At 41.4% G+C, this 26,827-nt stretch overlaps 1 protein-coding gene and 1 long non-coding RNA gene across 2 annotated transcripts in view; one reads left to right on the top strand and one right to left on the bottom strand.

Annotated features, from left to right (window-relative positions):
- Nucleotides 1–3,173: 3,173 nt before the first annotated feature.
- Nucleotides 3,174–5,523, bottom strand: LOC311060833. Its single transcript, XR_014602329.1, has 4 exons — nucleotides 4,872–5,523; nucleotides 4,515–4,574; nucleotides 4,227–4,318; nucleotides 3,174–4,013 (listed from the first exon to the last, which is right to left on the bottom strand). It is a non-coding gene; the product is annotated as an uncharacterized lncRNA (long non-coding RNA).
- A 19,188-nt stretch (nucleotides 5,524–24,711) lies between these two features.
- Nucleotides 24,712–26,827, top strand: part of tanc2b (tetratricopeptide repeat, ankyrin repeat and coiled-coil containing 2b) — a 325,118-nt gene continuing 323,002 nt past the window's right edge. Inside the window, exon 1 of the mRNA XM_084079120.1 lies at nucleotides 24,712–25,136. The gene's annotated coding sequence lies outside the window, so the exon portion shown is untranslated. The remainder of the gene's footprint in view (nucleotides 25,137–26,827) is intronic.

Below are 26,827 nucleotides of genomic sequence, written 5' to 3'. Positions count from 1 at the left end.
AGTATTGACATCAATATGTACCAAAAGTAAAAGTACTCATTATGCAGAAATGTCCCATTTCTTCAAATATCATAGAAATCTTTTGAAAATAGCAGATCTACAAGCTCACAACACCTCGCGATGGGACGCGTTGTGAGCTTGTAGATCTGCTATTTTCAAGTGGCCAAAGTGTTTATACGGCTGAAGAGGTTAATGTATGTTTTGTAATATTAATACAAATCTGCAAAGTAACTAGTGACTAAAGTATTCAAATAATTGTAGTGGAGTAAAAGTAAAAGTATTGAACAATGGAAATACTCCAGTAAAGTAATTAAGTACCTCAATGTGTGCTTAAGAGCAGTACTTAAATGTACTTAACACCATTTACTGCTTATAGATCTGTGGCTCTGCAAGAAAGTTTGGCCTCTGGACAGGATTCTTCTCTAAGCCATTAGATGGCGCTGTGGACCAGAACACAATCCATGACTAATTTAGTGACTGCAGTGCAACATGCAACAAAACACCTTCTTTACAATAATAATAGCTATTATTGCTGTAAAAGTGAATAAATAAAGATGTGTGTGGTGTAACTGCTGATAGAAATGTGTGTGTGTGATGTGATGTCACAGATGCTTGTGTAATCATGTAGTTCAGGCCACATGCCCTTGTGACTTGGAGGATATTATTTTAGTTCATCAAAAAGTAAAAAAAGGAACATTTTACAGTCATTTTCCAACAAATCACTCTTTGCTTCAACTCATGCTTCAAGCTCTCTTCTTAGAACGGAGAGAGAAACAGTGTATTGTTTAAGGCAGTGGTTCTCAAAGTTTTCAGGCCACGACCCCCCCCAAATAATCATATTTGAACTGGGTGGGGACCCCCCAAATAATCATATTTGAACTGGGGACCCCCCCAAATAATCATATTTGAACTGGGGACCCCCCCAAATAATCATATTTGAACTGGGGACCCCACCAAATAATCATATTTGAACTGGGGACCCCCCCAAATAATCATATTTGAACTGGGGACCCCCCCAAATAATCATATTTGAACTGGGGACCCCACCAAATAATCGTATTTGAACTGGGGACCCCACCAAATAATCATATTTGAACTGGGGACCCCCCCAAATAATCATATTTGAACTGGGGACCCCACCAAATAATCGTATTTGAACTGGGGACCCCACCAAATAATCATATTTGAGCTGGGGACCCCCCCAAATAATCATATTTGAACTGGGGACCCCCCACCCTGACAAGCACTTGGAATGGTAGGAGTTGAGGCATTGCATTTAGTTTGACTCGGTTCCACAGATAAATATTGTGAAAATAGTTTAGTTAATATTTGACAAATTTGCCGATGTTTGACCATTCTTTACAGTATAGTTTATTTTTAGACATATAAATGTATGTACAGATACCCTGCCTATACTTATACTGTTGGTTTGTTTACTGTGCGTGAGCAAACAATGTTGCACATTAAGCTAATCAATCATCTGGGGACCCCTTGGGTCTCATGGAGCATTGGTTCTCAAAGTGGGGTCCGGGGACCCCCAGGGGTCCTTGGGGGAGTTCCAGGGGGTCCCCAGCTAAATGATAGATAGGAACCAAAGTGACCCTTATGGGTCGGTAACTCTGAGAGTGTAGTTAAATTAACATTGATTTTACAATATGAATTGTCTCTGTCCCAGATATAGAAATGCAATTAAATGGGGGTCCGTAGCCTAATGCATGTCAAACTAGGGGTCCTTCAATTAAAATGGTTGACAGCTGTAAAAATCATCTCCTCAAATGGGGGTCCGCAGACTAATAAATGTCAATTTGGGGGTCCTTTGACATGACAATTGACAAAGTTTGAGAACCACTGTCATAGAGTTATAATGTATCAGAGTGCAATACACCTCCCAACCGATAGGGTGAAGTAGTCGAAAGCGTGAAGAAAATGGCCACTAATCGGATTAAAATGCTTTTTACTGAACAATACAGAAAATACGGGTACTTCTGAGGGCCCGTACGTAATTGTAACATCCATGGCCACATAAGCACTTTATATTTGAAATCTAAACATGCATGTAAACGTACGTAGTTGTAAATATAAAAAGTGCAAAAACACCAGGTTGAAGTTCCGCCATGACTGTCTGTCATGATATGATAAGGTACTGCGGAACTATAAGCCTGGTGACACGAGGTTTACAGTCGGACCAGTGTTGTGAACGGAACAAATGTGTGCAACCTCCAAATGATTCCCCCACATGATTCCAGAGCAGAGGATGAAATAATGTTGAAGAAAATGTTGAACAAACTACTTTAAAACGTGTGTAGATTCACTGCTAGTTACTCTGCATTAATACTGAGCTACACTAACAGCTCTTTCAAAACAAGTAGCTGCTGTAGAAGTTAAGTTACAAACAACAGTTTATTTATTATGATGTATTCCACAGAGAACACTGGGTGAAAAGCAATGATTTTGGGAGGGTATCCCTCAGGCATACCCCTGATACTTAAGGGAGTATGTGTGTGTATGCTGCCCTCATTCATTAATGTACCACCTCCCACATACCTCCCACATATTCAGGTGTATGTACCATTTCTGAGACCCATTTACCCCCTGTGGTGTCTGGCCAGCAAGGACCTCACACACCCACCCCTCCCACCCCTCTCACCCTTCCACCCCAACCACTTCTGAGCATGTGCAGAAAACTACATTTGATTGGAAGCTGTGGCTTATAACCCGACCCACCCACCCCACATTCTGCATGCTAATTCTTGTATAAACCCCCTAGTTTATACCCCCCCCCCCCCCCTCAGTGGGAAGGGTGGTTTATAGCGCCCCCCCCCCTCCCAGGGGCTGTGGCTTGTCCCCCCCCCCCCCCCACCGGGAGGGATGGTTTATAGTCCCCCCCCACTACCTGCACTAATTTATTTATATATATATATATATATATATATATATATATATATATATATATATATATATATATATATATATATATATATATATATATATATATATATATATATATATATATATATATATATATATATATATATATATATATATATATATATATATATATATATATATATCCACACACACAAACAATATAGAAAAACACATAGGCAGAACTCATGTAATTATGTTTATTGATCAAGAAAAATACATTTATACAAAACAATGGAACAGGAGCACACAGATAAGGTAAACTGTTTCAAAGAAGTATTTTGTTCCAGGGACCCCAGAAGCAAAGATTTGAGTTAAAAATGTTCACTCTAAAAATATATATATTCAAATATTCTGAATCAGAATCAGGTTTATTGTCACATCACAGGTTTAATTAAAAAAAGTGGGTGAAATGTGTGTCTATATACTCACACTAGTATGCTACCTGAGATAAGATATGTGCATGAACATAGCAGCAATGTATACTGTGCATGATATACTTATGGACGTTAGTTAAGGTGCTTGGGAAAAAAAAGTCAAAAGTCAGTGCGTTATACACAGGATTACGGTGCAAAATGTCAGTGTGTGTCGACCGCATAATCCACATAGACTGACATATAGTCAGCAAGTAGTGCCATGAGGAGGAGCAAAGAAAAATAGCGGGAAAAGGAAAACAAAGTCACTTGTAGGCTACTCATGTAATCCACGGGTGGGTCCAAGGAAGAGCTAAATCCAAGTCATGTGTCCCTGGTATAATCCACAGGAAGAAATATATTTTGTTCCAGGGACCCAGAAGCAAAGATTTGAGTTAACAAGTTTGCACTAAAAACATAGTCCTCAAGCTCTTTGTCGTCAAGCATTGGGTCCTGGAGAACACAGCGTTTGGTACAAGGTCCTGGAGATGATCTTGTGAACTTCTTCCTGCTGGAGGGCTGAAGATCCAAAATGGAAGTACATCTTTGGAGTTGCTCTGTGTCCTCAAGCATTGGGTCCTGGAGAATGCAGCGTTTGGTATGAGGTTTTGGAGATGATCTCCTGAACTTTGGACTGCTGGAGGGCTGAAGATCCAAAATGGCAGTCCTTGAAGCCTTGAAGAAAAACAGAAGAAGAAAAAAAGAATTACAATTATTTATTTTCAATTATAACACAGGGGTCTTTGAATACAAAAAGACAAAACAATGCCCTGTAAGTAGGCTACAATAAGAAATACAGGTTTGCTGTTTTCTGCAGGTCTAGCCCACTCTATTAAGATGCAAATAGCTTATGTGAATACTGTGAGTGTATTATGCATGTGCGCTTACCTTTTATAAAAACAGGATCAACATTACAGAAACTAATGCTTAGTTCTCCTAAAAGATGAGCTGCAACATCAATACTATGTGGAGAATTTACCCTGTTGGAAGAGAAGAACCGTGTTAGTTTTTAGTCATGTGCAATTTTTTTTATCAGTTAAAACATTTCACCAGGACAGGAACTCAATCCACAGGCCTACCTCCCCCCACTATCCCCCACCACAAATCAAATTGGTGGGGCTTGGTCTCCCCTCTTACTAAAGCATGATTGTGATATAGTTGAATTTGGTTACTTACACTTCTTTTGGATTGAATGTGGTTATTCTTCTCCGAGTTGTGTAGACGCCTCACAGCCTCCTGTAAACAGCATGATTATAAAAGGTCAATTTGAGGAAATCAATGCTTTTGGCAAACCACCAAAGGAATACCAAAACACTCGCCCCAAACACAGTCACCCGGGCACAAATCCAGCACATATCCGATAAAATCTCTACCTGGTATTCCCCCTAAAATGGTGGCGATCGTGTTTTGGGGTGAGCCTTCCGGTTGCCCACCAGAACATTAGTTACACTTATTTTTCTACAAGCAACTCATACAAAGAATTTTCTAGATAGTAGACACAGGGCCTATATAGTCAGACATAATTTCACTTACCGCAAGGTTGATGTTATTTGCTCTTTGGTGCAGGCAGAGGCAGCAACGTAGACAAAGCATCATCCCGAGCAGCGTTGCTCTCGACCAGCTAAGAGGACCACCTAATAATTCTGTTCTTCTCGGAGTCGAAGGCTGGCGTCTGCGAGGACTCGAAGCAGCACCCGATGCATAAAATAAATCTCTACTCGTGTTTGTTGCCATTTTACTCACAAATTAAACAAATTCATCATGCAGTTAATAGTTTCCAAGCAGAGTTCTCTAACAACAAACTGCTATCCTGTAAAGCCAACTTGGTGCCTTGGCTAATACACGCCCCCGTGCTGTGGCTAGGGTTGCCAGATTCTGTGAGAGAAACAAGCAAGCAGGTCTAGAAAAACAAGCCCAATAGAAGCGATTATGGGTCACATGACTCACATGAGCACTTTAAACCTACCTACTGTATACATCGGCTATTTGAAGATGGCAGATATACAAGCTATACAAGATATACTCGTGATGCAACTCGTTGTGAGCTTGTAGACTGCTATTTTCAAATAAAATTCTTGGTGCAAATTTATTATAAAAAAAACCTGGCAACACTGGCTCAAAGACATCTCACAGACACGGTGTGAAGAGGCGGTGCTCAGGAGTGAAACATGAAACAATAGGAACATTGAAACCATCAACACCTATCATGCAAATGTTGTGTCTGCATGTAATCTAATCTCTATCCCCCAAAATACAAACGAAAACACACATAAAGTAGCCTTGTTTGTGATATGGGTAAAAAGTACAACACATTTTGGTATCAAAATGTGCTTAAAGTACCAAAAGTAAAAGTGCTAATACGTTTGAAAATAGCGTGTGAGCTTGTTGATGTATAAAATAAGGCTAAAGTGGTTAATGTATGTTTTATAATGTAATCATTTATATCTGCAAAGTAACTAGTAACTAAAGTTTTCAAATAATAGTAAATAAAATAGTAAGTAAAAGTATAGACAATTGGAAATACTTCAGTAATGTAAAATTACCTCAAAATTGTACTTAAGTACAGTACTTGAGTAAATGTACTTAGTTACTTCACACCACTGTTTGTTGTACAGCACCTTGTGTAACAGAGAGGACCTCTGTTACTACAGTAACCTTGGTTATGAGTGTTTATTCAATCATTTTTAAACAGGGACATTGGTGGAACAAGTACTCAACTGTTTTGCTTAAGTAAAAGTATCAATAAGTGGTGTTCTAGCAACTCAAGCTTTGAGGTACCCCGTTTGGACCCAACTGCCGAGTTGCATCCTCACCCAGACCGGCATTTCTTTGGGAGGCCTGTCGAGATTTGGAATTTGCAAGGTACACGGACGGATTGTGCGCCATCATTCCTACCGATTGAAAGAATAGCATACAGATGTGTTTACAGTGCCACAACTGTACAGTTAAGCCAGATCAAAGAGAAAGTATCAGTAGTTAAACCACTGTGCACAGTAGTTGATATTTAGACCCAAGACCTGATCTGTGTGTGTGTGTGTTTGTGTGTGTGTGTGTGTGTGTGTGTGTGTGTGTGTGTGTGTGTGTGTGTGTGTGTGTGTGTGTGTGTGTGTGTGTGTGTGTGTGTGTGTGTGTGTGTGTGAGAGTGTGTGTGTGTATATATCTCTCTCTCACAGACAGACAGACAGACAGACAGACAGACAGACAGACAGACATCTCACTCATTGTTTTTTAATCAGTAATTGTGCAATAGTCTGTGTTTCTCTCTCTCTCTCTCTCTCTCTCTCTCTCTCTCTCTCTCTCTCTCTCTCTCTCTCTCTCTCTCTCTCTCTCTCTCTCTCTCTCTCTCTCTCTCTCTCTCTCTCTCTCTCTCTCTGAGCCCCCCCCTCTATGAACCCCACACCTCCCATTGTTTGAACAAACCTCTAATTTACATGTGTAAGGAAGATTCCCAAGCAGAGAAAAGAGAGACGTATATCCAGGTATCTTAAAGGCATTTTAAGGTAAACAGTCCTCTCCCGCATTCATTGAAAAACTCCCACCTATCATTTATGTTGGGTGGGTGTATACCTTGCCCATGTATCCAGGTATATCACCTTTTTCACCCAGTGGAAGCAGCAGTAATGAGACAGAGGAGCAGAATCATTAAAACACTAAAACACAACACAGACATTATTCACTTTATCTTTGGAGACAATGAGGTAGAAGCTCTTATTAAAGTGCTGTAAGACTTACACTAGAACTGCTTGTGTCACAGGACCAAGTTGTACTCACTTTACAATACATACCAGGCCTGTGCCATGTCATCTTGACTCTATGATATTCAGATGGCCAGAACATATCATAAAAGCAAAAGGTAAAACAACTTAATAACAATATATGGTATAATTTGACCACAATTCTTCCTCAGAAGCCATCTCAGGTGTTTTTGCGCAAGGAGCACCGGGTCTTCGCGCTGGGTCTTCCCAAGACAGACTCAGGAGGATCCTGACACTTATTTGAAGATGGTTTTGGTTGGTTGATCAAGTGGGGCGTTGATTTATGAAAAAAAAAAACGTAAGATATGGAGATATGAGGTTTCTGCCTGACAGCAACGATATACACTTTATTCTGAAAAGCATGTTAACTTGATGCGCTGGGAACATGTTTTCATGCCTTCTGTGATGTTTTTAGTTCAGGAAAATAAAGTCATGTCACAGCAAACACTGACATTAATCAGCCTATATGCTCGCATAAGATGTTGCACTAGGGCTGCAACAGTTAATATACTTAATTGAGTTTCATTGATTATATATTTAATCGATTGATTAAAAAAAAATCAAGTATCGTACTACTTTAGTACTACTTTAAAAAAAATGCTGTATGACGGTGTCCTGCAAAAATAGCCGATCTACAAGCTCACAACGCGTCGCATCGCGACACGTTCTGAGATGGTACATATAGGGCTTATGTGGTTAATAGCAGGTTGTTTGCTTCATAATAACTAAAGATTAAACCATAAATGAGTTTTTCCTTTTCTCTAATTATTTTATATACATTGCATCTGCTATTGCTCAGTAAGGTGTACATAGTTTTTCCAAGGATGGCTGGGGAAGAGGAGCACTTTTATTTTCTGTTTTTCTCCAACTCAAACAGGTAGACACGATGAGTCGCTACGCTAGGCTAACGCTCTGAAGGAAGCAGCCAATGGACCGGCATGTCTAATGGTAAGACCCTTTTATTTTCAATGCAAAGCAAAACAATTGTCAAAATGGACAATATCTTAAGCACTGCCTTCAAAATGATATTCAGAATGTGAATTGATGAGAAGAGAGTAATCTTTATTAAGAGACAAATAGTCCATTTCAACTGCCAGGGTGTAAATAAAGCTATCATGGAATTAAGAAAATGCCCAAAGAACTGAAATATCAACTTTTACATCATTTAGATTAAACGGAACCTGCTTTATCATCTGTCCCCAGATGATGTCTATACTGTGTAAGTGTTTACAGGGTATCTGCACATTTCTACGGTGACAATTTAAGAACCTTTAAGACCTTTTTCCGTACCTCTAAAATAAAAGATAAATGACTGTGTCAAAAGTAATGGTCAAACATTGGCCATGTTTTCAAATATTACCTAAAAAAGAGGCAAAACTTGTGAAAATAGCTGATCTACAAACAATAAATGCTCCCAATGCCTCGCAAGTACGCAAGGCTATTTTCACAATATGTATCTGTGGAACTGAGTCAAACTAAATGTAACGTCTCAACTCCTACAATTCCAAGTGCTTGTCAGGGTGGGGCAGGGGTAGGCAACCTTTATTATCAAAAGAACCATTTTTGGCCCAAAAGATTATAAAAAAATCTGTCTCGAGCCGAGCGGCTTTTTTGTGTGCTTTTTCTGGTGTTTCAATATAACTTTTTTTTAATTGTTTGCTAATTTCTCAAAGCAGATCAAGTATACCAGTAATCCAGAAACGATGGTGGTGAAAACAAACAAACCAAGCATTAATGAATTCTTTATTTTCCTTGAATGATTAGTTTCTTATTTTTATCTGGTGTATGGGCGACACTTTTTTTTACTTATAACTTTACTTTAATTTAACTTTATGCGTAAAGTAAAAAAAAAATCACACCCTGTGTGAAGGTAGCGGCGCCTTTGATACATTTTGATGTTTATAATGTTTATAATGTGTTTATAGCCACGTGTCACGTGAAGCTTGACCAATCACTTTGTTGACGTACCTGACCAATCAGAACGTTGACGTACGCACACGGACAAAGTCAGGTATAGAGCAGGATCCGCGGCTAGCGCCGCTAAAAACAGAAAGAAAACCTCTTATTCCTTTGCATACTTCTTTGCCCAAGCAACTGGGAGCCACGGGAGAGGGCCCAAGAGCCACATGCAGCTCTAGTTGCCTACCCCTGGGGTGGGGGGTCCCCAGTTCAAATATGATTATTCTGGGGGGGTCCCCAGTTCAAATATGATTATTCTGGAGGGTTGTGGCCTGAAAAAGAAACCACTGATGGAATGTTAAAGGTAGGGTAAGTGATTTTCTTTGGTTAAAATAATGTTAAATAGCTCTATATTGTGATAGTACTCATTGCTATAGAGTGTTTGTTCAGTATTAGGAGTCTCCTTGTCTCTCCAGCTCTTTATAAAACAGAAAATGCATTTTCATTTCAGTTTCAGTTTCATTTCCAATTTTATCCAATCAGGATAGAGAACTCAATCAGGATATAGATTAAACAAGTGAAAATGGAAGTGATGACACTAAGAAATGAGCAGGCAAAATTGGAATTGGAACACTATAAAAATGAAGCTTAAAAATGGGTACTTTCTCCTGATTGGCTGAGAATTTGACACCTACCGGAAAATGTATTTTCTGTTTATTAAAGAGCTGGAGAGACGGGGAGACTCCTGTTACTGAACACACACTCTATAGCAATGATTACTATCACAATATAGTGCTTTAACCTTTTAACACAATACTTTTTGTTTTAACCCAAAAGTATCACTTACCCTACCTTTAACACAATATAATAGACACAACTGCAGTGGTTGAAGTTGGTCTCTCTGCTCTTCTATTGAGAAATGTGTGTATAATATATCATGTGGTGTGTAAGGACACCTACTGGTGGACAAGAGGTATTGCATGAAGGTCATATCACAAATGTATCCTTTGCTCAAACACTAGTTGGACAGTAATTAAGTACATTTACTCAAGTACTACTGAAGTAAAATGTGTTTTAGTATCATGGACTTTACTTGAGTATTCGTTTTTAGGTAAGATAAGTACTTCATTAACTGTCATATGATGAAGTATAAAAAACAGGGCATTCATTGAAAAAGATGAAATATGGAGATACAAGGTTTCTGCCCAGCAACAACAATGATATGCTAAATGATGTCCTTGATAACGTAAACAAGAAACAATGTCAAATACCTGTATTGTTCTAAGAGCTGATTGATGGTTTTGAGCCTCTGGCGCTGTGAGGCCCTCGTCTGTTGATACAGCTTCTGTTGCTGCTGGAACATACTCTGTACAGCATTGGTTCTCAAAGTGGGGTCCGGGGACCCCCAGGGGTCCTTGAGGGAGTTCCAGGGGGTCCCCAGCTAAATGATAGATTAGGCACCAAATGGACCCTTATGGGTCTGTAACTCTGAGAGTGTACAAATGGAACCAAATGGACCCTTATGGGTCTGTAACTCTCAGAGTTAAAGGGGCTACACCATGAATTTTAACTTTTTCTTCATTTTTGTGTGTTTTTGGTCTCCCCCACCTCTCTTCTGTTCCAACAAATACCCGACTTCGAGCATGCAGGCTTTCATAGGCTATCTGTGTTTTTTATGTAAATTGGTCTGAAAACAGTCCGTCAGATTTGTTCCCCCTGCCTACGTCACGTCTGGGAACAATTCCTCCCGTTTTTCAGTTCTAACCAAAAAAAAAAAAAAAAAAAAAGTTTTTTTCTTCTTATTTTTTTCTTATATATATTTTTTTTTACTTTTCCCACACAGAACCAGGACATAGCATGCATACAAACTGGCTCAATAGCGCCCCGTGCCAAACAGGACAATGTGGTATTGCAGGTGAAAGTGCTTTATAAGCCAGAGAGAAGTTAGTGTGAATGAGTATATCTGAGGCTTTATTTAGGCTCAAACCTTTTGAAAAACGTTTGAGGGACATAAACAATATGATATTAAATATTATTATTATTTTTTAAATTCATGGTGTAGCTCCTTTAAATTGACATAGATTTTACAATATAAATTGCAGTCCAAGTAATAGAAATGCCATTAAATGGGGGTCTGTAGCCCTAATGCACGTCAAGGGTCCTTGAAATTAAAATGGTTGAGAATCACTGCTAGAGCTGTAAAAAAAATCTTCTCTTATGGGGGTCCCTGGCATATCTTTTGAAATGGGGGTCCGCAGGCTAATAAGTGTCAATTTGGGGGTCCTTGACATGAAAAGGTTTGAGAACCACTGCTGTACAGGATACATTAAAGTAACTAAGTACATGTACTCTGTACAAGACACAATGGGGTGTAAAGAAACTAAGTACATGTACTCTGTTCAAGACAGAGTAGAGGGATGTAAAGTAACTAAGTACATGTACTCTGTCTGTACAAGACACAGTAGGGATGTAAACTACATGTAGCCTACTCTGTACAACAGTGGTTTTCAACCTTTTTCATGCCAAGGACCCCTAAATTGATAAACATTTGGCCTCGGACCCCCATCGGAAAATGTTGTGGCAGGGACCCCCCCCCCCCCCCCCAGAAGCAAAGATTTGAGTTAAAAATGTCCGCTTTAAAAATATATATATGTTTAAAGATATGCACACATTATCAAGATTTTTGTATAGCCAAAGCTAAGTGGTTAATACAATGATTGTGACGCAATGTTAACACATTTTTCTGAGGACCCCCCTGGTACCCCCTCAAGGACCACTGGTGGTCCCCGGACCACTGGTTGAAAACCACTGCTGTACAAGACACAGACAACACAACGTTGCTGCTAAGTATGGAGGAAGAGCTGTGAAAGTATTCTGAAATAGTGCTTGACCCATATATCCGTTTGGCTAATGTATCGTATGTATATTTCAACCTGATGCATTTACATTTAGGCATACATTTACCTTTTTCAAAAATGTTTTGGAATGTTCAATCATTTTCCGAAATATCTGATTTATTAGCTCACAATCTCTCACATGCGTTGAGAGCTCATAGACTTGGCTATTTCTGGTAATAGTGGTGTATTTGTTTAAAAGAAAGAAAGGAGAAACAATGATGCACCGGTCCCTCTGTTGTGTTTTCCATAGCTGCTACATCTTCTGCTGACTGCTCTTCACCATGGACTTGGCCAACGTCTCCACGCTCTGCCGCTTGGCCAGGAAGGCCTTAGGAGTTGGCATAGACATTTTCATTACTTTACCACTCACCTGGTCTGAGAAAAGGCGGGCGGACTGCCACGGACAGTTCCCACTTCCTGGCAAGCAAATCTGTACTGCCGAAAGCAGTCTCCCTCCTTCAATTTCTGTTTTCGGAATCCTAATGTTGCTCTGTCTTGTTTAATCCCACATCAATAGAGTACAGAAGTCCTGACGTCACTCGTCCATCCCCTGGTTCGTAAAGTCATTTCTCTATAGAGAATAACATTGGGTCATCATAGAATGTCTCTGCAATATTATCAGGGAGGAGGTTCTGTATCGTTTATGATAGTCAGTCACTCATACAGTCTGTTTCTGGCGAAAATTTAACTAATTCGTCGGAAGTAACATTATGGTTTTCTCACCGTCAGTTGATGCTTCATATCCATACGAGTCAAACCACCGGGGTCATTTGTTTATTTTTGCAGCACAGTTCTTATTTGACGCGATATTAAACACGTCTATGGGGATTCAGAATGGGGGGGAAAAAAACACGACCCAGGTAGGATGTGTAAATTACGTCAGACTTCGGTGCTCTATAGCAGTGGTTCTCAAACTTTTTCATGTCAAGGACCCCCAAATTGACACTTATTAGCCCGCGGACCCCCATTTGAAAAGATATGCCAGGGACCCCCATAAGAGAAGATTTTTTACAGCTAAAGCAGTGATTCTCAACCATTTTAATTTCAAGGACCCCCAGTTTGACATGCATTAGGGCTACAGACCCCCATTTAATGGCATTTATATCTCTGGGACCCCAATTCATATTGTAAAATCAATGTTAATTTAACTCTGAGAGTGTACAAATGGAACCAAATGGACCCGTTAGGGTCCATTTGGTTCCATTTGTACACTCTCAGAGTTACAGACCCATAAGGGTCCATTTAGTTCATATCCATCATTTAGCTGGGGACCCCCTGGAACCCCCTCAAGTACCCCTGGGGGTCCCCGGACCCCCACTTTGAGAACCAATGCTCTATAGCTTCATTTGTCATGCCCTGATTCTTCGGTCTGGGGGCGGATCCCCTGGTTGGTAAAGTAACACTAGTCCAACACTGGTGTTGGGCGTGAGGAGTAGGACGAAGGCTCTACGTCCTCCTGGTGGGGGCTCCTCACTGGCAGGTGAGTCGGTAGGATACAACAGCAGTGACAACACAGACATGTGTGTGGGGGGAGGAATCATTTGGCATAACAACTAAATTGGGGAGAAAAAGGGCTAAAAAGGAAAAGTATATAAATAAAAAGATTTAAAGTTTAGTCAAAATTATTTTTAATATGGCCATGTTGGAGTATTTTTGGGTGGTGCCGAAGGCAACCACTCCTATACATGGCTTTGTCCGTGTGTATGTATGTATGTCTGTCCACAAACATTGATGACAACATCAATACGGGGGTCAATACGGGGCTCATCAAAGGCACCACTCACTTCACACTTTTTGGGGCGGTGTAACCGCCCCCTATAAGTGAGGTTTGGACACTGACCAATCCTGCACCGTGATTGGCCAATAGTCTACAACGCAGTCTACAACGCTAACCCTTCCAACAGTCAATGCAAATCTATACTTTTGCAAAGTCAGCCAATCACATTACAGCTAGTGTCATCACCACTAGCTGTAATGTGATCGGCTGACTGCAAATTCAGGACTGTGATTGGCTAGCGAAACACATGACACATGTGCAGCCCTATGAATAGCAGTATGGACTTAAAGTGAGTCATGTTGCGATGACCACACCACCCACTTCACACTGGGTGTGATTTTTAGCGGCGCTATACCTTTAGGTATAGAGCGGATCCTGCTCTATACCTGACTTTGTCCGTGTTCACCGTCAACGCTCTGATTGGTCAGACCCGTCAACGCTCTGATTGGTCAGACCCGTCAACGCTCTGATTGGTCAGACCTGTCAACGCTCTGATTGGTCAAGCTTCACGTGATACATGGCTATAAACACATTATAAACACATATCGATGACATAATGTATCAAAGGCGCCGCTACCTTCACACAGGGTATGATTTTTTTAATTATGATGTGGTTATTATTTGATATTAGCCTTACTAATGTTAGTGGGAGAACAGAATGCTGTGTAAAATAGGTGGATATAAAATATTACAATTCTCAACCTGCTGTTTCAATAAAGCTGGTCTCTGTAGAGCAGCACTATGGAAGTATGGAAATGGAAGTATAGAAATAAATTGGAATTCTAACCCGGGAGACCCGGGTTAGAATTCCGGGCGTTACACATTGTCAGAGTTTGACATTCGCCTTCTTGTTATCTGACTTTGTTTCCTTGTTTCTTTTTTTTATTCTTGACCCTTATAAATCGTCACTTGAAAATGCAGTGTGTTGGCAGCTTGGTACGAGAATGTTCACCCACTCTTACTGTACATCTGTACATTTGTGATGTGACATTCATTAAATCTGAATCTGAGATGCAGACCGCATAAAAAAAACATTCACAACGTATGGCAGCTGATTACAGTTCGGATTTGTTAATGCAAATGATGCATTTCCCCCTCAGTGATCAATAAAGCTCTGATCCATAATCCATATGGGATAGCAGCATTCTGTGTCCTGCATAACTGCTTCAAGTTACTTTTCTTTCCCCTTTTACCTCACACCTTTTACCTCACACCTTTTACCGAACAACTTTGAGTGATTGTTCGGTTGAACAATATTATATAGACCTATATTATATCCTGGCTTGCTTTATTATTATAATCTGGTTCTGTGGCGTCTCTGCTTAAACTTTGGAAAACTATTTTATTTTTATGTACATTACATTAGAGCGATGAGTTAGCCTACTCTATTCACTCTATAAGTTGAGCTTATAATCCATTGTGTGTGGGACTCACTTGCCCAAAACACCAGAGCTACGAACTGACATGGTGTCACGGTGCGACTATTATGAATAGACCTGACTAAAGAGCTGGACCAGTGTTACTGAACACACTATGACAAAGGTTACTATAGGAATGTAGAGCTATCACACACCCTTTAAGACCTTGGTTCTCAAAGTGGGGTCCGGGGACCCCCAGGGGTACTTGAGGGGGTTCCAGGGGGTACCCAGCAAAATGTGTAAATATAGCATCAGAATAATTTTAACCTTTTATACTTTGGCTATTCAAAAATAGCAGATATACAAGCTCATAGCGCGGCACCGAGTGCCGCGCTATGAGCTTGTAGATCTGCTATTTTTGAAAAATCTTGAAAATGTGTGCAAATCTTTGAATATTTGTTTTTTAAAGCAAACTTTTGTAACTCAAATCTTTGCTTCTGGGGGGTCCCTGGAACAAAATATTTTTAGATGGGGGTCCGCGGCCAAATACATATCATTTCAGGGGTCCTTGACATGAAAAAGTTTGAGAACTACTGCTTTAAGAAGATTTGTGAATGAGGCCCGTTGCGCATGAAGTACATGAAGTGTAAATACTCCAAACTCAAATCATAAAGCTCTCACAACTACAAACCGTGAACAGGTGTTTCTTCAGTGTGGATGTTGCATATGCAGGTGTTTCCTCAGGTTGCTTCTGAAGCTCTTTTCACATTGTTTGCAGTGGAAAGGTTTTTCTCCGGTGTGGATGCGCTCGTGCCTCTTCAGATCACCCAACTGACTGAAGCTTTTGGAACACTTGTCACAGTGGAAAGGCTTTTCTCCCGTGTGGACGTGCTGGTGCCTGTTAAGACTACCCAGCACGCTGAAGCTCATGTCACACTGTTTACAGTGGAAGGGCTTTTCTCCCAAGTGGACGCTCTGCTGGTGTCTGGTCAGATTGCCCATCACGCTGAAGCTCTTGTCGCACCGCGTGCAGCGGAAAGGTTTTTCTCCGGTGTGGATGCGCCGGTGCGCCTTCAGACTACCGAACTGACTGAAGCTCTTTCCACACTCGTCGCAGTGGAAAGGCTTCTCTCCGGTGTGGATGCGCCGGTGAGTCTTCAGCTGGCGTACCGTGGTGAAACTCTTGCCACACTCGTCACAGTTGACGGGTTTGTCTCGTGTGGCGTGGGCACGCTGGTGTGTCTTCAGGTGGCCCGACAGGGTGAAAGTTCTGTCGCATTGTTCACAGTGAAAAGGTTTGTCTCTTATCGTGTGCACACGATCGTGTCTGTTCTGGTGTCTCGTCAGATCGCGAGAATAAAGGAATCTCTTGTCGCATCGTTCACAGGGGAAATGTCTTTCTACGGTGTGTCTCCTCTGGTGTCTCCTCAGTTTCCATACGTTTCTAAAACGCTTGTCACACTCTGTAGAGATGTGTCTTTTCTTTCCTGTGTGAGATGGAGGATGTGTCTTTACGTCTCCGGGTTGAGGTAAAGTCTCGGTAAACTGTTGATGACTGTACGATTCTGGCACGTCTGTGTCTCCTTGTTCCCGGCTGGTTGCAGAGATCTGCTGACAGGCTGCTGAGGTGGTCTGGCTGCTGAGGTGGCCATTCCTCGGCATTTTGCAGCAGAGGTCGTTGTCGTTCCTCGTCGTGTGTTTAGGAGTCAATGCATATGCACGTCTGCAGACCTGAGTCCGGACATATTGAGACCTCGCCCTTTCCAGGAGGGGTAGTTCATCAAAGCTGCTCCTATACATGGACTGCGATGGGGATGGGAGTTGTGTATTAGTTGTGGACGAATGTATTACTCTCTCACCCTCTCTCTGTGTCTCTCTCTTCAGAAACTCTATCTCTGTTTTAACGTCTTGAATTTCCTGCAGGACCCCCTCAATCTTTGCAGCGAAGTCGCTTTTCATCATGTCCAGTTTTTGAATAATGTCCGCGTTTCGAGTCATTTCAACTGCAGCCATTCCTCTCTGGAGGGAAGCAGCGCTAGCATTACATGTAAAGCTGGCATCGCTAGCATTACATGTAGAGCTAGCCATGCCTCTCTGGGGATTAGCAGCGCTAGCATTACATGTAGAGCTAGCAAGACTGCTACCATCAAAGTCGTCCCCCTCCATTACCGGGACAGGACTTGTTTTATTACTCTTCTTCCCTTGTATCTTCGGCATGGTGTTGCTCAGGAACACTGTGTAGATATATATAGAAACCGTTTGGTATTCGTGTACGTATGCTTAAAGACTTCACAGGAATGTAAGTGAACAATGCCGCCAAGAGCTCACAAAAAGAGATGCGACAGAGCTCAGAGCCATAAACAAGCTACTTCCACACTCTTATGTTCTGTCTGAAAACGTTTCTGAGGATAATCTGCTTCTACTAGGATGAAGTGAATCAGGTCAATATTACATTTTGCCTCTACTAGTATGAAGTGAAACTCTACAGACATCTTCACACCTTATACAGGCTCTGTACCAGGAGCTCTGGTATGATGTCACTCACAACACAAAACCGTTGTCAGGGGAACCAGAAAGGATGATTTGCGCAGACTGTCGTCCCTCCATATTTGAGCAAGACTGATGTCATCAATGTGACGTCATCACCATGACAGCAGAGATCCACATAGGAACATATAGAGTTATATTTCATCTTTTAGAGTGCATGTGGCCGGGAATCCCCACCTATTCATTTCAGTGAAGTTGCTCACCCAGCCCATATGTTACAGTATGATTGGAAAACCAGTCAGATTGAAAAAGGAGTGCTTGTTTACCACCCGTGCCCCTCCGACATCTCAGAGGTACCGAGACTAGGGGGCAGTGGTGGAAAAGGTACTCAAATGTTTTACTTAAGTAAAAGTATCAATACTACAATATAGAAATACTCTGTTACAAGTAAAAGTCTGGAATTAAAAATGTACTTGAGTGAAAGTACAAAAGTATTGGCATCAAAATGTACTTAAAGTACCAAAAGTAAAAGTACTAAAATATTTGAAAATAGCAGATCTACAAGCTCACAACGCGTCGCGATGCGACGCGTTGTGAGCTTTTAGATCGTCAATTTTCAAATAGCCTAGGTATAACATAGGGCTAAAGTTGGTTAATGTATATCTGAAAAGTAACTAGTAACTAAAGTTTTCAAATAATTGTAGTGGAGTAAAAGTACAATATTTGCCTCTGAGATGTAGTGAAGTAGAAGTAAAAGTATAGACAATTGGAAATACTCACGTAAAGTACAAATACCTCAAAATTGCACTTAAGTACAGTACTTGAGTAAATATACTTAGTTACTTTACACCGCTGCTCTCGTAGCTCAAGTCCCCTTCAGACGGCTCGCCTCCGTCGGGGCAGAAGAACGAGTTCACCTTTTTCAATCCGACTAGTTTAACAATCATACTGTATAGCACACACACCTCCTTCCGGGTATAAATTCATACATCATTGTGGCAATAAACGCAGTCGGTGTTTCGTCCGTATTTATGGTCACTGCCTGCACATTAGTTTGATTGATTACTTTAGTTTGATTGAGTACTTTATTTAGTAAGACATGAGAACAACAGTACATGGAAGTACAAATTGACAATACAAGGTCTACTAAACTGGAAGACTCATTAAGCACTGAGCTTGTTTAAGATGAGATCCCCATGCACACACATCATGATGACATATAAGAGACAGACACATACTGTATACACACTACTATACAGAATGTCATACAATCAGCTTACAGGTTACTGGTATGAAGAGTGAAAAATATGTAAAAAAGAAGAAAAAAACGGGAAGGGGGGGTAGGTTAAGACTTAGACAGGGCCATTTTCGAATTGCATCCTCCTGAAGGTGTATCTTTAGGGTAGTTTTGAAGGAGAGTAGGGTTTTACACTCCTTTGCTCCTTTTGGTAGGGCATTCCACATTTTTGATGAATAGCATGAGAACGAGTTGAGTAGACATGAGAACATTCCCTTTGTTGAGCCAAATCTGGGTTGAACATGATTCGTGGTGCTGCCTCTGGTGTTATGATCATGGACTTCATTAACGTTTTGGAAGTATTTTGATGGTGATTTTTATAGTGTCCTTTATGTGTCTACGTCACAAACTACCTCAAGGCCATTGGTCGAGCCATGAACCTCTGTGATCAAACTTAACATGTATTTTCCCGGCATAATTGAAGTATTTAAAAGAATATATAGGTTTTGTCCCAATTCTCTTGAATGGGTGACCTACACAGTAACTTGGTCCACCTGGGCGCTCCGACATAGTCTATTCTTAACATGGAGTGTAAATGGCCCGGCCCGGGGCTCAGGAATGACTTTCATTTAGTCGATAAGCTTTCTTCCTATGCAGAGAGGTCTGTGATGGATTCTACAAGACAGCGTCTTTCTGTGAAACACACACCACTGGTGACATCAACACATGGGTCTGTCTGAGCGTCAGGGAAGCCTGGGCTTATGGCACGTATCACATTTCTTTTGTCATGTGAAATCCATTTATGTAAAATGAACCCTCTAGTCCCTGTATAAATGTACTAAAGATCGTACATTACCACGTGGACCTAAAATCAAATGGCCTGTTTTGATCCGAACGAGACAATTTGCTGCAGAAATGCATTCAATCCAGACATATTTTGTTGTGATCTGATAGGAATGCAAATGTTTTCTCACATTTTTTTTCGTCAAGGTTGGTTTTGACTGATTACTGTCTGGCCTACACATCCCGTGTTGATTTAAATATGAGATTTAACACACGCGCACACACACACACACACACGCACACACACACACACACACACGCACACGCACACGCACACACACACACACACACACACACACACACACACACACACACACACACACACACACACACACACACATTCACACACAGACGGCAGAGGAAACCATGCAAGGCGCCGACCTGCTCATCAATCAGGGCCAGTTAGGGGTTAAGTGTCTTGCTCAAGGACACTTTCGACGGTAACAAAGGGTTTAACCGGGGGATCAAACCTCGACCCTTGCCGATTCCCGTGCCGCTCGTAATACCTCCTGAGCCACTACTGCCGCAGCGTGCTGCTTGACAGAAGAAGAAGAAGAAGAAGAAGAAGAAGAAGAGGTTTGTGGTTGTGTGCACTGCGGCTAACACACTGGCATCCAGTTTCTCTCATGTGCAAAGCATTGAGGTAAAGGAATGTCTGCCCTGTATCCGTTTACATGAGATAACCCATTGGGACCGGGAACGCATCTGCGTCATTTGTTTTAGATTTCTTCGGGCTATTCAAAAATAGCACATATAGGCCTACAAGCTCAGCCGCGCTACGAGCTTGTAAATCTGCTATTTTTGAAAGAGAATGTCGTGAAAATGTGTGCAAATCTTTGAATATACATATACATTTTAAACTCAAATCTTTGCTTCTGGGGGGGGGGTCCCTGGAACAAAGTATTTTGAGATGGGGGGGGGGGGTCCGCGGCCAAATACATATAATTTTGGGGGTCCTTGTCATTATAGCAACAATTTTTATCAAAAAAAAAAACTGTTAGGATTTAGAAGACATTTGTAGAATCCTCCCAGAAGCAAGGATTTGAGTTACAAATGTTCGCTTTAAAAATATATATATATTCAAAGATTTGCACACATTTTCCACAATAAAAACAAAAAAAAATAGCAGATCTACAAGCTCATAGCGCGGCACTCGGTGCCGCGCTATGAGCTTGTAGATCTGCTTTTTTTTTTTAAATAGCCAAAGAAGTGTTAAAATGACACACAGAGATGCGTTTGGCCGGGGCTGAATGTGATAATGTCAGCGTATGACAGACGCACTGCAGTGTGCTGCTGCTGTCACCTGACTCCTCTCTGGCCCTGCATGCTCCTCTGTCCTCCATGAGGAGACCTGATCCTCCTCTGTGCAGAGAAACATCTTCAGTGTTCATGTAACACTAAGAGAGAGAGAGAGAGAGCGTTCAAATGCAACCGCACTGACCCGGAGTTAAAGCTGCTGTAAGGGATATATTTTTTGTTTTGTTAAAATGACGTATAGCTTCATATCCTTGGTCCCCCCGGGGCTCTGTACTAGGTCCGCTATAGTATTTCCTCTCTACGCCAAAATGAATTTGCCCGAAAAATCTACAAGCTCTATACAGTGAGGTTGTAGATCTGCACTGCTTTGCCCAATGTTCACCCCAGAATAGGAACGCTGGGGTTCATGTTTACATAGAGCTGGGGTATAAGGGGGGGGGGGGTATTTGTTGGGAACTTATATTTGGTTATTATATTATAAAGGTCCGGGCCGGTGTCGCTATATGCGCCCCGAACACCTACGTGTCCCTTTTATGCCCATATATGGAGATCCCTGATGTCATCAGTAAATGCCCATATATGGGAATGCTGATATGCTCATATATGGATATATCTGTATCTGTCAGTCCTTGGCCCCTTTAAATGTTTTGCCCATATAAGGAGTTCTCTGTATCTGTCAGTCCTTGTCCCTTTTATGCCCATATATGGAGAGTCCCTTTCATGGAGCTGACTGATTTGTTTGCTGATGCCATGACGACACATTGAGGTTAGACAAAACACTCCATATTTGGGCGTGGCTGCATTGGGAACTCCTTATGGTTATGGCTGAGTCATGGTGACATGAGTGTGATGTCAGAGGTCCATCCGTCCGCCGGCCGGCCGGTCTTCCCTTAAGACCATTTTAATATAGGATGAATACCTGGACATCAGTCCAAAACAGGAAGATGACAGTGGAAAAATCAAGGATGCTGTGGCCGAGGAAATACCATCCTCTAAAGTTCTCCTCAGTTCAGAAACTTCCTGTTCCACACACCTCCTCAGTTCAGTGACTTCCTGTTCCACACACCTCCTCAGTTCAGTGACTTCCTGTTCCACACACCTCCTCAGTTCAGTGACTTCCTGTTCCACACACCTCCTCAGTTCAGTAACTTCCTGTTCTACACACCTCCTCAGTTCAGTAACTTCCTGTTCCACACACCTCCTCAGTTCAGTGACCTCCTCTTTTGAATCAAATTCCATTTAGTTTTAGTCATATTTTAGTCATCTGAAATGTTTTGCTGTTAGCCGAGTTTTAGTCGACTAAATATCATAAGATTCTAAGTCGACTAAATCTACAGTTGATTTAGTCGACTAAAATGTATGTTGGCGGTGCCTTGATGGCGTCGTAATGCCTGATTTTACACTTGGTTGCATGCTGAAGATAGCCGATCTACAAGCTCACAACGCGTCGCATCGCGACGCGTTGTGAGCTTGTAGATCTGCTATTTTCAAATAGCTGATCTATGTATTATGTTTAAGTGCTCATGTGACCCATAGTCGCTTCTTTTGGGCTGGTTTTCCTAGACCTTGGTTGCTTGTTTCTCTCACAGAATCTGGCAACACTGGTTGAGAGGTGAGTGAGGTCTGCTAGGCACCTGTAATCACAGAATAACAGTTCAAACTCCATCTCAACCCATTAGAGCCAGAACAGTGTATCGATCAGGCCAATTATATCGGCCGTTATTTGCCTTTTTTGACAACATATCTGCAATGTATATAGCCGATGACATGGCAATTTTTAACCACTTTCAACCTGTCGTCCCTTGGGCATATAGTTGATTTCTTTCAAAACAATTACAATAAAATCAAAAATGGTAGATCTAAAAGCTCACAATGTCAGAAAATGTCAATAATCGGTGCACCTAGGACCGTCCTGAATTAGGATCAGCATTAGCCATGGTTCACATGACGCTTGTATGACAGTCATGTTTCAGGGCTAGATCAGCATCAGACCCAACAGTCGGTCATCAGTGGAGCTCTAGAGGTGAGCTCTGGTAAGTGGCCGTAATCACAGAATAAATAAGAGTTCAATCTCCACGCGGTCAAACCCTCCCCCATCGCGGCCTCATGCCAGCTGCTTGTAATGCTATTACATCTAAGCACCAATGTGGTCAATAAGAATTAGATCTAATGGTAGCTCAATGGGAGGCCTGTGGCTTTCTGGTCAACCAATATGAATGGTAGAGTTTAATGTCAGGGTTGTGTGTCATTCATTCCAACCACCACCTCCTCCTATAACTTCATTTTTAAATATCACATGTCCTGCACGAGGGGATGAGGAAATGCATTTTGATTGGCATCGACCTTGTCCAATTTGAATAATTGTGAATGATTTAAGGTATTAGCGTTTCCTCATGAATAATTCATCGTCTTCCCACACTGTTCTCTCCCTGTCCACCCCTGGGAAAAGGTAGACTATCCCATAGACCAGAGGGACGGACGGCAGGTCACGCTGGGATTGGCAAGTTTGCTGTCATGGCAATGGTTATGTTTTTATGTATTTATTATGTGTTTAAAAATAAAACAAAACAAAAAACTGCTTTGCAGCATTGACTGTGGTTGGCTATATATATATACATATATGGTTCTCAAAGGGGGGTCCGGGGACCCCCAGGGGGTTCCGGGGGTCCCCAGCAGAAGTAGCATCACAAATCATTCAACCATTTATACATTGGCTATTCAAAAATAGCAGATGTACAAGCTCACAGCGCATTCGTGCTGCGCTGTGAGCTTGTACATCTGCTATTTTTGAATAGCCAAAATTAAAATATTGAAAATGTTTGGAAACTTTTTTTTAAACATAAATCTTCTCTTCTGGGCCCGGGGGCCCCTGGCACCAAACATTTTCAGATGGGGGTCCGCGTGCAAATACAGTACAATTGGGGGTCCTTTCCTTGGCATGAAAAAGGTTTGAGAACCACTGATATACTATCTATCAGTATCTATCCATGTTTATAAATATTATACTATTTAAACTGATCACATTCACAAACTCTTAATGCTGTCCACACAGAGGAAAACTAGTTTATAATGATTCATTACAATACAGCCTCCTCCTCAAAATATGTATTCATATTAATGTGACATTGTTTGTTCCATATTATAATTTCTCATCTAAGTTGCTCCGACACATTCGACAGAGCAATTTAATTAAACATTATAACAATAAACACAATGAATAGACAATAAACAAGAGGCCTACAAAAACTATTGGCAATAAGTAAGTAAGTAGCCTAAAAATACTAAAATATTGTAAAATATATTTTTTAAATACTACCTGTATACTAAAATACTTATACTAAAAACTTTAGTATTTCTATAATACTAATTACAAAAAATATATATTTCTAGATATTCGTTTTTTCTATTTCTATAATTCTAAATACTAAAAATGTTAATATTTCTATAATACTAAATAATATTTAGTATTATAGAAATACTAACATGTTTAATCCAAAACAATGTATTTATATTATACTAAATACAAACAAATGTAAGTATTTCTATAATAAGAAAATACTATTTCCACTGTTTACTGTCACACCGGTTGGTTGGTTGCCCGACAACCAAGCTGACCAATCACAGCGCGGAAACGAGCGAGTCCCTCCAGCTCATGGGAACGTAAGACCGTCTCTCTCTCTCTACCGCCGGTCAGCGGTTGTCCAGACAACCAACCAACCAACCAACACCAGCCGACCAATCCAATCGCAGCGTGGCTGGCTCGAGCGTCCCTCCGGCCAATGGGACTTTAAGACCGTGTGTGCGCGTGTGGCAGTGTGTGTGTATGTGCCTCACTCTACCGTGTTGCGTCGCTGCGTGGCAGCACTGCTGGACACACACACACACGCACACGCACACACACACACACACACTGCCTCTGACTGCTGCAGCAGCACAACAACACAACAACACACACACACGCTGTAACACCGCTGCTGCTTATTATTCATCATTATTCCTCACGAAGCGTCTTTTCTACTGAACTATCCGCTCGTGACGTGAAGAAAACGCCGTTTAGAAGCTTCTCTCAGTGCCTTTAGGTTTAGGTTAAGGTAAGGTAGCTAGGTAGGTGAGGTGTGTGTGTCCTCACTAGTATAGTATAGCAGCGTGTAGGGGGGCGCCGTGTGGGCCATAATTAGGTTTTTTACATACACATACATAGATAGGAAGTGGATTGTATCTCTGTAACACTGGACTGGACGGGATGATGACCGCCGCGATGCGACGGAACGCACAGTGAAACACCACGGTAAGAGCTCATAGAATGACTCCTTTTTACTGCTGGGGGGGGCACTGATCTACAAGCTGACAACAATTGTAGACGGGGTTGCCAGATCTGCTTATTATAATTTCCCTGGAAGATTTTATTTGAAAATAGCCGATCTACAAGCTCACAACGCGTCACGACGCGTTGTGAGCTTGTAGATCTGCTATTTTCAAATAGCTGATGTACATGTTAAAGTGCTCATGATGTGGCCCATAGGTGCTTCTTTTGGGCTGGTTTTCCTAGACCTGGTTGCTTGTTTCTCTCATAGAATCTGGCAACAGTGCTTGTAGATCAGTGTTTTTTTGTTTTGTTTTTGGCAAGCAACAACACCCCCCTTTCTTTTTTAATCGTTTTGTTTTTGTCTGGTCTTATCTCATGTTCATATTTTAAAGCCTCTAGATGTTCTAATTTAAAGCCTCGTTTTATTGCTGGGGGGGGGGGGGGAGCACTGATCTACACAGACTGTGTGTCAGCTTGTAGATTAGTGCTTTTTTTTTGGGCCAAGCAACACTACCCCCCTTTTTTAATCGTTTTGTTTTTGTCTGGTCTTATAGCTCAATCTCTTATTTTCATATTTTAAAGCTTCCATGTGTTCTAAAGCAGTGGTTTTCAACCTTTTTCATGCCAGCCAGGGACCCCCTAAATTGATATACATTTGGCCGCGGACCACCATCTGAAGATGTTTTGTGCCAGGGACCCCCCCCCAGAAGCAAAGATTTGAGTTAATGTTCTCTTTGAAAACAATTTATATTCAAAGATGTGCACACATTTTCAAGATTTTTCAAAAAATAGCAGATCTACAAGCTCATAGCGCGGCACCAAAGCTAAGTGGTTAAAATGATTCTGAGGCTAGGTTAGCTAATTTAGCTGGGGGACCCCCTGGTAGCCCCCCAAGGACCACTGGTGGTCCCCGGACCACTGGTTGAAAACCACTGTTCTAAAGCTTTGCAAAAAAAAAAAGCACTGATGTGCTTTTTTTTTTGTTTGTTTGTCAAGCGACTACCCTTGGATCGTTTTGTTTTTTTTGTCTTTTAGCGTCTTTTCTCAATCTCTATTTCTAATAATAATACATGTCTGTCTGCATCATGGCTGCATGTGTAAGAAGGACCTTAATATCTATGATCTGTGTCTGCTCTGGTCTGCTGTAAACTCTATGTCTGTGTCTGCTCTGGTCTGCTGTAAACTCTATGTCTGTGTCTGCTCTGGTCTGCTGTAAACTCTATGTCTGTGTCTGCTCTGGTCTGATGTAAACTCTATGATCTGTGTCTGCTCTGGTCTGCTGTAAACTCTATGTCTGTGTCTGCTCTGGTCTGCTGTAAACTCTATGTCTATTGTGTGACGCTGGCTGATGGGATGAACCACTAATTATAGGCTTGTTTTCAATTAACACTGATAACATCTACACCCAGATGAATGAGAGTCATTCATAATATGCAACCTGAGGCCTCTCTCTCTCTCTACACTACACACTAGTACACACACACTAGTCACTAGTATACACACTAGTCTCTACACCATTGGTTCTCAAAGTGTGGTCCGGGGACCCCTAGGGGTACTTAAGGGGGTTCCAGGGGGTCCCCAGCTAAATGATGGATAGGAACCAAATGGACCCTTATGGTTCTGTAACTCTGAGAGTGTACAAATGGAACCAAATGGACCCTTATGGTTCTGTA

The sequence above is a fragment of the Gymnoscopelus microlampas genome, assembly GCF_963454915.1.
Source record: "Gymnoscopelus microlampas genome assembly, chromosome: 14".
Taxonomy (NCBI): Eukaryota; Metazoa; Chordata; class Actinopteri; order Myctophiformes; family Myctophidae; genus Gymnoscopelus; species Gymnoscopelus microlampas.
Note: the sequence above shows the minus strand (reverse complement) of the source record. Positions and strands in the feature narration are given on the sequence as shown.